Here is a 17,186-nt window from a genome sequence, read left to right on the forward strand (position 1 = left end):
GAATTTCGTGGCCCTTGGTGGAGGGGTCCGAAACCAACCCTATCTCTTGTTTCCCCACACATACAGACTCTAAAAATAGCCTATACTTATGTATTTCGAAATTACATGGGTCTGGCCCAATAATAAGGTGACGCAGCACCTAGAATAGCCTCGGGACAAAATTTATGAAGTTGCATCTTTATATTTCGTCCAAGGCTTCATGCACTCATTATGGTTGCTTCAAAGTCCTGAAATCGTCACTTGTAACTCCGTTCTTGTTCCCCTTGTGCATGCCATCATCTCCATGCTTGTTCTTGCTCCAATGTTCAACCTTCTCCAAGCTAGGCCCTTCATTTGTAAGCAAAACAAATGTATCCAATTTAGGCATCATCGTATTCTCATGAACATTAGAATCATTACCAAGAAATGAAAGTACCTGATAATTTAATTGGCGTGCACGAGCTCTAGTAATTGGTCCAGTATGTGTAGCAGTAGGGGTTGTGGGTGTAACAATGGTATTTATGCCCTCATCATATCCATTATGTTCTGAGATTGATGTTGCTATGACTTTGCCATGCTTAACGCTTGTCACTTTGGTCCCGGGTGCCATGATTTTAGATCGGAAGGTTTATGTTATCACCATTATATCCATGTTCTAGATCCGATCTTGCAAGTTATAGTCACCTACTGCGTGTTATGATCCGGCAACCCCAGAGTGACAATAGTCGGGACTACTCACGGTGATGACCGTAGTTTGAAGAGTTCATGTATTCACCTTGTGCTAATGCTTTGTTCCGGTACTCTATTAAAAGGAGGCCTTAATATCCCTTAGTTTCCAATAGGACCTCGCTGCCACGGGAAGGTAGGACAAAAGATGTCATGCAAGTTCTTTCCATAAGCACGTATGAATATTTACACAATACATGCCTACATTACATTTATGAACTGGAGCTAGTTTCATATCGCCCTAGGTTATGACTGCCTCATGATGAATATCATCCAACGAATTGCCGATTCAGTGCCTACGATTTTCCTACATATTTTTCTTGCTAAGTTACTATTGCTACTGTCACTATTGCACTTGCTACAAAATCACGGCTATCACTATTACCGTTACTATTGTTGTTGCTACTACTATCAAGACTATCATACTACTTTGCTACTGATCACATTGCTGCAGATAATTAATCTCCAGGTGTGGTTGAATTGACAACTCAGCTGCTAATACTTGCAAATATTGTTTGGCTCCCCTTGTGTCGAATCTATAAATTTGGGTTGAATACTCTCCCCTCGAAAACTGTTGCGATCCCATATACTTGTGGGTTATCAAGGACATCTATAGGTTTTGCGGTCTTTCACAACCCCCAGCACCTGAGCCAACACCAGTTCTCGATCCATATCAGGAGCCTGTTTTTTTTCAGTGGGAGCCACAGGAGCTCGCTAACCAGTGGAACCCTCAGGACCCTCCGGAGTATCGAGGAGAGGGTTATTTCGAGCCGTAGCCCTAGACCAACTTAGGCCAAAAGCCTAAGCTTGGGGGGGTACGTATTTCTCACTGACATTGCATTCATGTTCACACACTCATTTCAGTTGTCGGTGTTCATACTTTTCCATTGTATTATCCATGCTAGTTTTTTTTCTTGCTTTCTTCTTGCGAGTTTGAAAAACTTTGAGAAAATCCAAAAAATTAGTTCTCGCTTCTTTTTAGTTTTCTTTCTTAGTTTATTTAGTCATAGTATCAAAAGAAAACCCCAAAAGATTTATCGTTCTTCTTTAGCTTGTTGGGAGCTTTCCTGTGTAAATAGTTTTTCTTGTTTTCGTTGTTGCTTTCTTCAGAAAAACAAAACTCCAAAAATATTTTAGTGTGTTTCTTTGAAATTCCTTTTCTTTTTCTTTGGGTCATAAGGAGAAGACCACGATGAAAATGTTGAGTGGCTCTCATATGCATTGTTGTTGGTCTAATAGAGAACCCATATTACATTGTCTTCTCCTTTGAATAAATGTTTGCAGATTTCAGCTTAGTCCAATGCACGTGCACTATTATTATTATCCACGCTGTTCGGTCGTGCAAGTGAAAGGCAATAATGACGATATTTGGCGAAAGGATTGATATGGAGAAAAGCTGGTATGAAATTGACCTATTTTAATTTTGTATATATGATTACCTCATCGTTCTTGATTCATCCCATTATGAATGAAACATGTTTGCAATGAAAATTAGAGATTACGCATGACATGCTTAATTAGCTAGGAGTTGATAATTATTTACCTTGCATGCCAACATGTTTTTAAAATGGTTGTGATGTAGTATGGTAGGATGGTATTCACCTTTCAATGATTCGAGTGGCTTGACTTGGCACATGTTCACACATGTAGTTGAAACAAAACAACATAGCCTCCATGATATTTATGTTCATGGTGATTTATATCCTACTCATGCTTGCACTCAATGTTGATTAATCTCAATGCATGTGTGTGACCGGTGTCTCTCTCTAGTTGGTCGCTCCTCAATCTTTTGCTAGCCTTCACTTGTACTAAGCGGCAATACTGCTTGTGCATCCACTTCCTTAAACCAAAAGTTGTTGTATATGAGTCCACCATACCTACCTATATGAGGTATTTACATGCCGTTCCAAGTAAATTTGCATGTGCCAAACTCTAAACCTTCAAATAATAATCTGCTTTGTATGCCCAAATGGCTCATGTAGTGACTCGGGCTGTCAGTACCTTCCATGCTAGGTGGGTTATTCTCACGATGAGTGTTTATTCACTTATCATTCACCAGAAAGTGGCTGGTATTCGGGATGCCCAGTTCCATGCTAAATCAAATCAAAGTATAATATCAAAGAGAACTCCCCCAGGGCTGTTGTTGGTATGAACAATGCCCATGGATTCGGTTAGCCATGGAGTGTGATTGTTGGTGGAGGGGGAGTAAAAACTTTACCATTCTGTTTGGTAACCGCCTATAATGTATCTAGCATGGAAGATACTAAGATCTCTTGGTTGTTATGTTGAAAATGAAAGCATACCGCTCAAAATTATATTCATCTCTATTTTAAAAGCTCGAGCTTTGGCACCTCTGCAAATCCCTGCTTCCCTCTGCAAAGGGCCTATCTATTTACTTTTATTGTTGAGTCATCATCCTCTTCTAAAAACACCAGTTAGAGAGCACCACTATCATTTGTATGATTTGTTATTAATTGTTATTGAGTATGAGTGTGACTGGATCTCTTTTGCCATGAATTATAATGTCTAGTCAGTCCTTGATCTTCAGGGGTGCTCTGCATTTATGTTTTACGGTCTCAAAAAGGGCTAGTGAGATACCATTTTGTCATATCATATCATGATTATTTTGAATAAGTGTTATCTTCCGAGATTTATTATTATTGCTCGCTAGTTGATTATGCCATTGATATGAGTAAATGTGAGACCCATATGTTATTGCGAATATGGTTAGTTCATAATCTTTGTTGAAAACCTGAATATTGGCTAGACCTATTTGCAACAACAAGATCAAACAAAGTTTCTAAAAGTTTTTCTTTGTCACTTTCAGTTTGTCAACTGAATTTCTTGAGGACAAGCAATGGGTTAAGCTTGGGGGAATTGATACCTCTCCATCATACCTACTATTCCAAACTCTTGCCCTTGTTTTGGACTCTAATTTGCATGATTTGAATGGAACTAACCCGGACTAACATTGTTTTCAACAGAATTGCCATGGTGTTATTTTTGTGTAGAAATAAAAGCTCTTGGATTGACCTGAAAATTTATGGAGAATATTTTTGGAATATATAAAGAATACTGGCGCAAGAATTATCCAGAGGGGGTCCACCCAGAGGCCACAAGCCTGGGGGCACCCCCCTTGGGCGCGCCTAGAGGGCTTGTGGGGCCCCTGTACCTCCTTCGACCTCAACTCCAACTCCATATAACCCTATTCGGGGAGAAAAAAATCGGAGAGAAGGATTCATCGTGTGTTGCGATACGGAGCCGCCGCAGCCTCTTGTTCTTCATCGGGAGGGCTGATCTGGAGTCCGTTCGGGGCTCCAGAGAGGGGGATTCGTCACCATCATCATCACCAACCTTCTTCCATCACCAATTTCATGATGCTCACTACCGTGCGTGAGTAATTCCATCATAGGCTTGCTGGACGGTGATGGATTGGATGAGATCTATCATGTAATCGAGTTAGTTTTGTTAGGATTTGATCCCTAGTATCCACTATGTTCTGAGATTGATGTTGCTACGACTTTGCTATGCTTAATGCTTGTCATAGGGCCCGAGTGCCATGATTTCAGATCTGAACCTATTATGTTTTCATGAATATATTTGTGTTCTTGATCCTATCTTGAAAGTTGTAGACACCAATTTATTAGTTATGATCCACATACCCCAAGGTGACAATAATTGGGATTCTTTCCACTGATTACCGTAGTTTGAGGAGTTCATGCATTCACTAAGTGCTAATGCTTTGGTCCGGTTCTCTATTAAAAGGAGGCCTTAATATCCCTCAGTTTCCATTAGTACCCCACTGCCATGGGAGGGTAGGACAAAAGATGGCATGCAAGTTCTTTTCCATAAGCACGTATGACTATATTCGGAATACATGCCTACATCATATTGATGAATTGGAGCTAGTTCTGTGTCGCCCTAGGTTATAACTGCTACATGATGAATATCATCCAACACAATTATCATTGCCGATCCATTTCCTACAAGCTTTTAACATATTGATCTTCGCTAAGTTAGTTTGTCGTTGCTACTGTTACAATCACTACAAAATTGCTATTGTTACTCTGCCACCTTTGTTGTTACTTCCATACTACTTTGCTGTTAAACACTTTGTTGCAGATATTAAGTCTTAGAGGTGTGGTTGAATTGACAACTCAGCTGCTAATACTCGAGAATATTCTTTGGCTCCGCTTGTGTCAAATCAATAAATTTAGGTTGAATACCCTACCCTCGAAAACTGTTGTGATCCCCTATACTTGTGGGTTATCAACTTCCTAGTTAGCCGTTCTATGTTAACACAACACTCCTGTTGTTCTATGTTGACACTGGAAAAAAAGTTGAAAGCAAGAAGAGGCAACGAATATCGTTTCATCCACAAAGGTGACACGTTCCCTACCGGAACCATGAATCTTGTTGTGAGAACCTCTGGTTTGTGAGAAGCTTATACCCAAACCAGCCCCAAATGGAACAAAATTTTTGCCACAACATGTTAATGCCATCCATGATAGCACACCAAGTTTCATGAATTTCAGATGAGTTTAGTATTTACTAGAATTTTAAAACCATGCATCTCAATGTTTGCGGCCAAGCGACGGTGCCGAGGTGTTTGGCATTCATTCCAACTTCTTGCATGGGACCTAAGCATGCAACCAAGGACACACATTTGATTTTTGAGACCATTTCTATGCAATGGAGCATGTGCCTGTTGTTCAAATTTGAATTATGCACATAAATGCCTAGAAAACCCAGTTAATGTATAAAAATGTTCAAACGAACCCCGAATGTTTCCAAAATTTAACACGACACTCCTGTTGTTCTATGTTGACACCAGAAAAAAGATGAAAGCAAGAAGAGGCAACGAATATTATTTCGTCCACAAAGGTGACGGGTTCCCTACCAGAACCATGAGCCTTTTTATGAGAAGCTCTGGTTTGTGAGAAGCTTATACCAAAATCTGCCCCAAATGGGACAATTTTTTTTACCATAACATGTTGATGGCATTCCATGATAGCATGCCAAGGTTCATGAATTTCAGACGAGTTTTGGATTTACTAGAATTTCAAGACCAAGTATCTCAACATTTGTCGGCGAGCCATGGTGCCGAGGTGTTTGAAATTCATCCCCATTTCTTGCATGGAACATAAGCATCAACCCATGGACACATATATGATTTTACAACCCGTTTTGGTGCACTGGAGCATGTGCATGTAGTTCATTTTGAATTGTGCACCTGAAATGCCTACAAAACCAAGTTAATGTATAAAATGTCCAAATGAACCCTAAAAAATTCCAAATTTTTTTATGACACAACTATAGTTGCATGTTCACTACAGATAAAAGTTCTAACAATTCAAACACCCTCCTTTGTCGTTGTGACCCCATTATGTATTTCAAATCAAGACGACAAATCAAGTAGATCACACACAATTTATTATCACCAACCGTGTGAGATGCAGTACAAAATATCTTGGAGTGCCGTTGGAGTAGTATGTATATGGCTTACACGAGAAGGTGCGTCGGCTACAGTCCACAGACGGCGTGTTAAGCACACTAGCTCTCTTCCCAAATATCATTTCACTATTTAATCATCGCTGGTGAAAGATGGGGACGTGGACCCACATCGTGAGGGCAACTTTGGTGGCCCACTCCGACGAGAGCGCGGCCGCAACTGCTGCTAACATGCTACGTGGGCGCGGCCGCAATCTGCGACCGGGAGGTCAAGGCAGCCCAAACGGCTACCGCTGCTGCTCAGGTGGCAGCAGCAACATCTGCGACAGGGATAGCAACTGATGAGAGCGGCACAACAACAGTCCATTCCGTAGCGGTGGCCTTAGCCTTGATGGAGGCCGCCCACGACCATGTCAAGTCCGCCCACGCCCAGCTCCTGGCGGTCACCGCACAAATCGAACAAAGCTTCTCCGACAACCACACCACTTCATTCGGGGCATTTAACTGCCGGGAGAAGTAGCAGATTAATGGCAAATTATCTGCCAAAAATCACATTACTACCGGTATAAGTACTTAAGGACCGATAAACTGCCGGTAGAAGTATAGTAAGGCTGATCATAGTGGAAGTAACTTCGCTAGTAACATAGCGCTTTTCAAGACAAATGTGCTTATGTGTCACATAGTTAATGACGAGAGATGTGTTTAGAGTAACATAGTATGTTACTGTAACATAGCATTCTCAAGAAAAGATGAGTCTACAAGCTAATAAATGAAGCCATATATGACATTAGGACTATGTTACTTTGCACTATGAAGGTACTAACTTAGACTAGTGTCATATGCATGACACTAGTATAAGTTACTCCCCACTATGACCAGCCTAACAAGGGCACCTAAACTACCAGCATTGATACCTACTTTTCAGGTCACCTTATCTTCCATGACAACCAAGCCACATCATATTATCTGCCGGCAACTATGTATCTGGCACAAGACTGAAATACCCATTCGCGTGGGAGAGCGTGTGAAAATCCGGAATGTTTTCACATCCAAAGATATTGAGATAATTGCATGTATCATCCCGGAACTTGCTGGCGAGGTCCAACTCGGTCCTGGAACTTGAGGATTGATTCAATACGGTCCTAATACTTGGAAATACGTCCACACTACAGTCCTAGGAACTTGGGCAGCCAGTCCTGGCTCTACACTTGGCATACATACCGTGTATCGGCATGCATGCCACGTCATCGCGGGTCCTGCCCAGCAGTCAGCGCAAAGCCCACCCGTCAGTGCACGGCGTGGTGATTAACACGGTTAGCCATTCGGTCGGGGGGGGGTCCCCAATTCCCCACCCACGAGCCCTAGCTTCTCTTGCGGTGGCGATGGGCGACGTGAGCGTGACCACTAGCATTTCCCTCGTCGTGGAGAGCGAATATGACAATGGCGCATCGGGGGCGGTCACCGACGCTGATGAATCCAGGCGCAGTTTGCTGGAGAGGGAGTATACACAGGACGTTTGGCGTCGGGGTGAGCCGTGTCCCCGTCTAGAGAGGAGTCGTGTCTTGCTGGCCTGGATGCCATCAATGGACGCGTTGGAGGCTCGATACATCAAGGTTGTTCTTGTGGCCATGGCAGTTGGAGATGGCGACGAGGCTGTGATGCCAGCCATTCTACTTGCCGCCATCCAGCCATGCTGTGGTGTGCTGCAGCCAGAGGTGAGCATCGAGGTAGCCTGACCCCCGCATCACTTATGGTTGTTTTTCTTAACGAAGGAGAATTGCACGGTGGTGCTGCACTCGTCAATGAAGCTCAAGTGTTGTCATTGGTGGATTCAGTTTTAGCGTTGGGTCAGAGAGATTCGCGGCACTCCAGATGTGCTTGAGTACAAGAGTAAGTTAAGCTTCGAAGGGCTCCCAGATAAGGCATGGTCGATGCAGTCAGTGTCAGATGTGCTCAAGGGTTTGGGAGGTAACTGATAGAGATCATACCACCGAAGAACCGGCGTGAGCTTGAGGTAATGGCATGGCTCCGTGACCCATCCAAAGTTGGCAAAGTACTGAATGTGGAGATACCCGAGCCTAAGATTGCGTTGTGTATAGATCCTCCTCCATAATCACTTGAAGAGTTTGTCACGCATTAAATTGTGTCATCGTACGGGCCGTCGACGCCCAGGAAGAAGAAGACAAATGTGTATCCTGTCATTTGTCACATGAAGGAGGTAACCGACTGTGGCCCTCTGCTCGCTGAAGATCTGTCGGCTGCATGGCTTCCCGACGAAGGGGATGTTGGGGAATGTTGTAAGGAAAACAAAAAAATCTACATACACGCAAGATCTATCAATGGAGATGCATAGCTACAAGAGGGGAGAGTGTGTCTATGTACCCTAGTAGACCGTAAGCGGAAGCGTTTATTAACACAGTTGATGTAGTTGAACTTCTTCGCGATCCAACCGATCAAGTACCAAACGTACAACACCTCCGCGTTCAGCACACGTTCAGCTCGGTGAAGTCCTCACCTTCTTGATCCAGCAAGACGTGTGGAGTAGTAGATGAGTTCCGGCAGCACGACGGTGTGGCAATGGTGGTGGTGATGCTATCTTCGTAGGGCTTCGCCTAAGCACTCCGGAAATATGACCGAGGGATGAAACTATGGATAGGGGCGCCGCACATGGCTAAGAGATTGTCGTGGCTTTGTGTGGCGCCCCCTCCCACGTATATATAGGTGAGGGAGAGGGAAGGTAGCCAACAGGCGCCCCAAGGGTGGTTGAATCCCCCTTTGTCTCATGCCCTTGCCCCCCCCCCCTTCCTTGTTTGTGCGCGGGAGCAAGGCAGGTGGAGGTGGCGCCCCCCTTTCCTTTATCTCATGAGAAGCGAAAGGCGGGAGGGGACAACCCTCCCCCTTTCCTTCCCCTAGGCCCGGCAGCTAGGGAGAGGGGTGCACCAACCCCTTGTGGGTTGGTGTGTTCCCCCTTTGGCCCATTAAGCCCATATAGCCTCCCAGGGCTTCTCGGAACCCCTTCCAGTGATCCGATGACTATCCGGTACCTCCCGAAACTCTTCGGGTGTCCAAATATCATTGTCCTATATATCAATATTTACCTCTGGACCATTCTGGAGCTCCTCATCATGTCTGTGATCTCATCCAGGACTCCGAACAACATCCGGTCACCAAATCACATAACTCATATAACACTATAACATCAACGAACGTTAAGCATGCGGACCCTATGGGTTCAAGAACTATGTAGACATGACCGAGATACCTCTCCGGTCAATAACCAATAGTGGAACCTGGATGCCCATATTGGTTGCTACATATTCTATGAATATCTTTATCGGTCGAACCTTATGACAACGTACGTAATTCCCTTTGTCTGTCGGTATGTTACTTGCCCGAGATTCGATCGTCGGTATCCTCACATCTAGTTCAATCTCATTACCGGCAAGTCTCTTTACTCATTCGTAATACATCATCTCATAACTAACTCCTTAGTCACTTTGCTTGCAAGCTTCTTGTGATATGTATTACCGAGAGGGCTGATAACCCACAAGTGTAGGGGATCGCAAGAGCTTTCGAGGGTAAAGTATTCAACCCAAATTTATTGATTCGACACAAGGGGAGCCAAAGCATATTATTGATTATTAGCAGTTGAGTTGTCAATTCAACCACACCTGGATAACTTAGTATCTGCAGCAAAGTATTTAGTAGCAAAGTAGTATGATAATAAAGGTAATGGTAGCAAAAGTAATATTTTTGGGTTTTGTAGTGATCGTAACAATAGCAATGCAAAAGTAAATAAGCGAAAAACAAGATGTGAAAAGCTCGTAGGCATTGGATCAGTGATGGATAATTATGTCGGATGCGATTCCTCATGTAATAGCTATAACATAGGGTGACACAGAACTAGCTCCAATTCATCAATGTAATGTAGGCATGTATTCCGTATATAGTCATACGTGCTTATGGAAAAGAACTTGCATGACATCTTTTATCCTACCCTCCCATGGCAGCGGGGTCCTAGTAGAAACTAAGTGATATTAAGGCCTCCTTTTAATAGAGAACCGGAACAAAGCATTAGCACATAGTGAATACATGAACTCCTCAAACTACGGTCATCACCGAGAAGTATCCCGATTATTGTCACTTCGGGGTTGTCGGATCATAACACATAATAGGTGACTATAGACTTGCAAGATAGGATCAAGAATACACATATATTCATGAGAACATAATAGGTTCAGATCTGAAATCAAGGCACTCGGTCCCTAGTGACAAGCATTAAGCATAGCAAAGTCATAGCAACATCAATCTCAGAACATAGTGGATACTAGGGATCAAACCCTAACAAAACTAACTTGATTACATGGTAAATCTCATCCAACCCATCACCGTACAGCAAGTCTATGATGGAATTACTCACGCACGGCGGTGAGCATCATGAAATTGGTGATGGAGGATGGTTGATGATGACGACAGCGACGAATCCCCCTCTCCGGAGCCCCGAACGGACTCCAGATGAGCCCTCCCGAGAGAGATTAGGGCTTGGCGGTGGTTCTGTATCGTAAAACGCGATGAAACTTTCTCTATGATTTTTTTCTCCGCGAGACGGAATATATGGAGTTGGAGTTGAGGTCGGTGGAGCCTCAGGGGGCCCACGAGACAGGGGGGCGCGCCCAGGGGGTGGACGCGCCCCCCACCCTCGTGGACAGGGTGTGGGCCCCCTGGTCTTGATTCTCTCGCCAATATTTTTTATATTTTCCAAAAAGTGCCTCCGTGGATTTTCAGGACATTCCGAGAACTTTTGTTTTCTACACAGAAAACAACATCATGGCAGTTCTGCTGAAAACAGCGTCAGTCCGGGTTAGTTTCATTCAAATCATGCAAGTTAGAGTCCAAAACAAGGGCAAAAGTGTTTGGAAAAGTAGATACGTTGGAGACGTATCAACTCCCCCAAGCTTAAACCTTTGCTTGTCCTCAAGCAATTCAGTTGATAAACTGAAAGTGATAAAGAAAAACTTTTACAAACTCTGTTTGCTCTTGTTGTTGTAAACATGCAAAGCCAACATTCAGGTTTCAGCAAATATTATGAACTAACCATACTCACAATAATACATAGGTCTCACAATTACTCATACTAATAGCATAATCAGCTAGGGAGCCATAATAATAAAACTCAGATGACAACATTTTCTAAAAACAATCACAATATGATATAACAAAATGGTATCTCGCTAGCCCTTTCTGAGACCGCAAAACATAAATGCAGAGCACCTTTAAAGATCAAGGACAGACTAAACATTGTAATTCATGGTAAAAGAGATCCAGTCAAGTCATACCAAATATAAACCAATAGTAATGAATGCAAATGACAGTGTGCTCTCCAGCGGGTGCTTTTTAATAAGAGGGTGATGACTCAACATCAAAGTAAATAGATAGGCCCTTCGCAGAGGGAAGCAGGGATTTGTAGAGGTGCCAGAGCTTGATTTTAAAATAGAGATTGAATAACATTTTGAGCGGTATACTTTCACTGTCAACGCAACAACTTTGAGATGGTTGTATCTTCCATACTACATGCATTATAGGCAGTTCCCAAACAGAATGGTAAAAGTTATACTCCCCCAACCACCAACAAGCATCAATCCATGGCTTGCTCGAAAAACGAGTGCCTCCAACTAACAACAGCCCTGGGGGAGTTTTGTTTAATTATATTGATTTGCTTCCATTTTTTGAATCATGGGACTGGGCATCCCGGTTACTGGCCCTTTCTCGTGAATGAAGAGAGGAGTCCACTCCTCTTGAGAATAACCCACCTAGCATGGAAGATATAGGCAGCCCTAGTTTAAACATGAGCTGCTCGAGCATACAAAACAGAATTTCATTTGAAGGTTTGGAGTTTGGCACATACAAATTTACTTGGAATGGCAGGTAGATACCGCATATAGGAAGGTATGGTGGACTCATATGGAACAACTTTGGGGCTTAAGGAGTTTGTATGCACAAGCAGTATTCCAGCTTAGTACAGGTGAAGGCTAGCAAGAGACTGGGAAGCGACCAACTGAGAGAGAGACAACAGTCATAAACATGCATTAAAATTAATTCACACCGAGTACAAGCATGAGTAGGATATAATCTACCATGAACATAAATATCATGAAGGCTATGTTGATTTGTTTCAACTACATGCGTGAACATGTGCCAAGTCGAGTCACTCAATTCATTCAAAGGAGGATACCATCCCATCATACCACATCATAATCATTCTAATAGCATGTTGGCATGCAAGGTAAACCATTATAACTCATAGATAATCAAGCATGGCACAAGCAACTATAATCTCTAAATGTCATTGCAAATATGTTTACTTCATAATAAGCTGAATCAGGAACGATGAACTCATCATATTTACAAAAACAAGAGAGGTCGAGTTCATACCAGCTTTTCTCATCTCAATAAGTCCATCATATATCGTCATTATTGCCTTTCACTTGCACGACCGAACGATGTGTATAATAATAATAGTGCACGTGCATTGGACCAAGCTGGAATCTGCAAGCATTCAACTCAAGAGAGAAGACAAAGTAATATGGGCTCTAAGTTAAATAAACAATCATGCATATGAGAGCCACTAAACATTTTCAATATGGTCTTCTACTCTCGACCCCCAAAGGAAAGAAAAGAAAATAAAACTATTTACACGGGAAAGCTCCCAACAAGTAAGAAGAAGAACGAGAAACCTTTTTGGGTTTTAATTTTAATTTCTACCACAAGCATGGAAATTAAACTAACTAATGTTTTTGGTTTTTTCTCAAGGTTCATCAAACACACAAGAAGAAAGCGAGAAAAAGGAATTTAAACTAGCATGGATAATACAATGAAAGAGTATGAGCACCGACGACTAGAATAGTGTGTGAACATGAATGTAAAGTCAGTGAGAAATACGTACTCCCCCAAGATTAGGCTTTTGGCCTAAGTTGGTCTAATGCCAAGGATAGCCTGGCTGATATCCGCAGTTGTAACTGGGGTTGTATTGAGATGCAGCAGCAAATCCCTCCTGACCTGCGGCATGTTTGCGAGCCGCCTCCGCTCTCCCCTCGTGTTCAGCTGCTTCCTCCCTGGTAACAACATATCTTCCTTTTGCCTGGTAATCAAAAAGGAGAGGAGCAGGAAGAGTAACATGGACAACGTTGCATCTGTCATAGATTAGTCGATACTGGAGGAATTGTTCATTCCTCTTAAGAAAGTGATGTTGGACCATAGCGTCATAATCTAAATAAGCAGGAGGTAACATCATATCCCCCTCTCGTGGGGTTATTCCAAGATAATTAGCCACACGGGTCGCATAAATTCCTCCAAATAAATCTCTAGCTCTACCATTATTATGCAACCTACGTGCAACTATTGCCCCCAAGTTATAATCTTTATAACCTAACACAGCACTCTTGAGGACACAAAGATCAGGGACACACATATGACATGCTTCATCTTTACCGTTAATGCATCTACCAATGAACAGAGCAAAATAATGTATAGTAGGGAAATGAATGCTCCCTATGGTAGCTTGTGCAATATCCCTAGATTCTCCCACAGTAATACTAGCAAGAAAGTCTCTAAATTCAGATTTGTGGGGATCATTAATATTACCCCACTGTGGAAGTTTGCAAGCAGTTGTAAAATCCTCTAAGTCCATGGTATAAGATGTATCATAGATATCAAATAGGACACTAGGAGAATTACGTGTACAGTTATATTTAAACCTTCGCACAAATGAATCAGTCAATTGATAGTACTGAGGACACTTATCTTGTAAGAAGTCCTCCAGATCGGCATTACACACATACGCGTCAAATTCCTCCTTAAAGCCTACTTCGACCATAAAATCGTCGGATGGCCACTCACAAGCACGTACATCTGCGTCCCTCGGTAATTCAACGTCTTGCTCACGTATAGCAATCCTGGGTCCTTTCTTTACCGAGGAACCATCTTGCTACATTCTCCTAGACATAATTATTTTTCTGAAAAATTTCTGAAATTTTAGTAACTTCAAAATAAAAGTGAATAAAACTAAACAAGATTGGTAGCAACTACTCCTACAAGTGCCTAGAGCCTATATCATGCATTAGAATTACTTGGGACCTCATAAATTTAACATGCAAGCTCAAGAACAAGGTCACCTATGCAGCAAAAAATTGCAATGAATAAAGCACTAGAACAAAAACTAATTGGACCAATGGAGGAGTCACATACCAAGCAACAATCTCCCAAAGCAGTTTTGTGAATGGAGCTTTGAGCAAGGAGATCGAAAATCGCAGCAAAATGAGCTAGAACTCGTGCTTGAGCTGGATGGGGACTTTTTTGGGAAGAAAATGGAGTGTCTGGGTGCTGGCATAAGTGGAGGGGGGCCACCAGAGGCCCACGAGATAGGGGGGCGCGCCCAGGGGGTGGGAGCGCCCTCCACTCTCGTGGCCTGGTGCTTGCCCCTCCTACAGTGATTTCAGTGCCTAAAATCCTCAAATATTCCATAAAAAATCATACTAAATTTGCAGGGCATTTGGAGCACTTTTATTTTTGGTATATTTTTTAACGCACGGATAATTCAGAAAACAGACGGATAATACCATTTTTGCTTTATTTATTATAAATAACAGAAAGTAAAAAAGAGTATACAGAAGGTTGTGCCTTCTAGTTTCATCCATCTCGTGATCATCAAAATGAATCCACTAACAAGGTTGATCAAGTCTTGTTAACAAACTCATTCCAAATAACACGGAACCGGAGAAATTTCGAATAACACTAAGTTACCTCAACAGGGATATGAACATCCCCAATAATAAGAATATCATACTTTTTCTTGACAGTAGGGAGACGAAATTCAAAACCTCCAATAATGATAGTTGGAACTTTTCCAATAGAATTAATGCTATGAACTTGAGATTGTTTCCTCGGAAAGTGTACCGTATGCTCATTACCATTAACATGAAAAGTGACATTGCCTTTGTTGCAATCAATAACAGCCCCTGCAGTATTCAAAAAGGGTCTACCAAGGATAATCGACATACTATCGTCCTTGGGAATATCAAGAATAACAAAGTCCGTTAAGATAGTGACATTTGCAACCACAACAGGCACATCCTCACAAATACCAACAGGTATAGCAGTTGATTTATCAGCGATTTGCAAAGATATTTCAGTAGGTGTCAACTTATTCAATTCAAGTCTATGATATAAAGAGAGAGGCATAACACTAACACCGGCTCCAAGTTCACATAAAGCAGTTCTAACATAATTTCTTTTAATGGAGCATGGTATAGTTGGTACCCCCGGATCTCCAAGTTTCTTTGGTATTCCACCCTTAAAAGTGTAATTAGCAAGCATGGTGGAAATTTCAGCTTCCGATATCTTTCTTTTATGTGTAATGATATCCTTCATATATTTAGCATAAGGATTTACTTTAAGCATATCAGTTAAACGCATACGTAAGAAAATAGGTCTAATCATTCCAGCAAAGCGCTCAAAATCCTCATCATCCTTTGTCTTGGATGGTTTAGGAGGAAATGGCATGGGTTTCTGAACCCATGGTTCTCTTTCTCTACCGTGCTTCCTAGCAACAAAATCTCTCTTATCATAACATTGATTCCTTGATTGTGGGTTATCAAGGTCAACAGCAGGTTCAATCTCTACATCATTATTTTTGCTACGCTGAGGATCATCATGAACATTATCACTATAATTATAACTAGGTTCATGTTCATCACCTGATTGTGTTTCAGCATCAGAGATAGAAATATCATTGGGATTCTCAGGTGTGTCAGCAACAGGTTCACTACAAGAATGCAAAGTCCTATCGTTTTTCTTGTTCTTCTCTTTAGAAGAACTAGGTGCCTCTAAATTGTTTCTCTCAGAATCTTGCTCGATTCTCTTAGGGTGGCCTTCAGGATACAAAGGTTCCTGAGTCATTCTACCAGTTCTAGTAGCCACTCTAACAGCAAGGTCAGGTTTATTATTCAATTCATCAAGCAAATCATTTTGAGCTTTAAGTACTTGCTCAGCTTGAGTAGCAACCATAGAAGCATATTTGCTAACGAGTTTAAGTTCACCTTTAACTCTAGCCATATAATCGCTCACGCGTCCTATCTCGAAAGCATTATTCTTTAATTCTCTACCAACATAAGCAATTAGACTTTCTTGTCTAGCCATAAAGTCATCAAATTCATCTAAGCATGGGCTATGAAATTTAGTAGAGGGGATTTCAACTTTATCATATCTATAGAGAGAATATACCTTTACTACCTGTGTCGGGTTATCAAGACAATGTGGTTCTTCAACAGGCGGTATATTAAGACCATGTATTTCTTCAATAGGTGGTAAATTCTTAACATATTCAGCTTTAATACCTTTTTCTTTCATTGATTTCTTTGCCTCTTGCATATCTTCAGGACTGAGAAATAAAACACCTCTCTTCTTCGGAGTTGGTTTAGAAATAGGCTCAGGAGTTGGCTCAATTGGCTCAGGAATTTCCTTAGGAATTGGCTCAGGAAGAGTCCAATTATTTTCATTAGTCAACATATTATTCAATAGTAATTCAGCTTCGTCGACTGTTCTTTCCCTGAAAACACAACCAGCACAACTATCCAAGTAGTCCTTGGAAGCATCGGTAGTCCATTATAAAAGATATCAAGTATTTCATTTTTCTTAAAAGGATGATCAGGAAAAGCATTAAGTAATCTGAGGAGCCTCCCCCAAGCTTATGGGAGACTCTCTTCTTCGAATTGCACAAAATTTTATATTTCCCGCAAGGCAGCTTGTTTGTTATGAGCAGGGAAATATTTAGCAGAGAAGTAATAAATCATATCCTGGGGACTACGCACACAACCAAGAGCAAGAGAATTAAACCAAGTCTTAGCATCACCCTTTAATGAGAATGGAAATATCTTAAGGATATAATAATAGCGATACTTCTCATCATTAGTAAACAGGGTGGCTATATCATTTAACTTGGTAAGATGAGCCACAACAGTTTCAGATTCAAGGCC

This window comes from Triticum dicoccoides, chromosome 6B (genome assembly GCF_002162155.2).
Source record: "Triticum dicoccoides isolate Atlit2015 ecotype Zavitan chromosome 6B, WEW_v2.0, whole genome shotgun sequence".
NCBI classification, from domain to species: Eukaryota; Viridiplantae; Streptophyta; class Magnoliopsida; order Poales; family Poaceae; genus Triticum; species Triticum dicoccoides.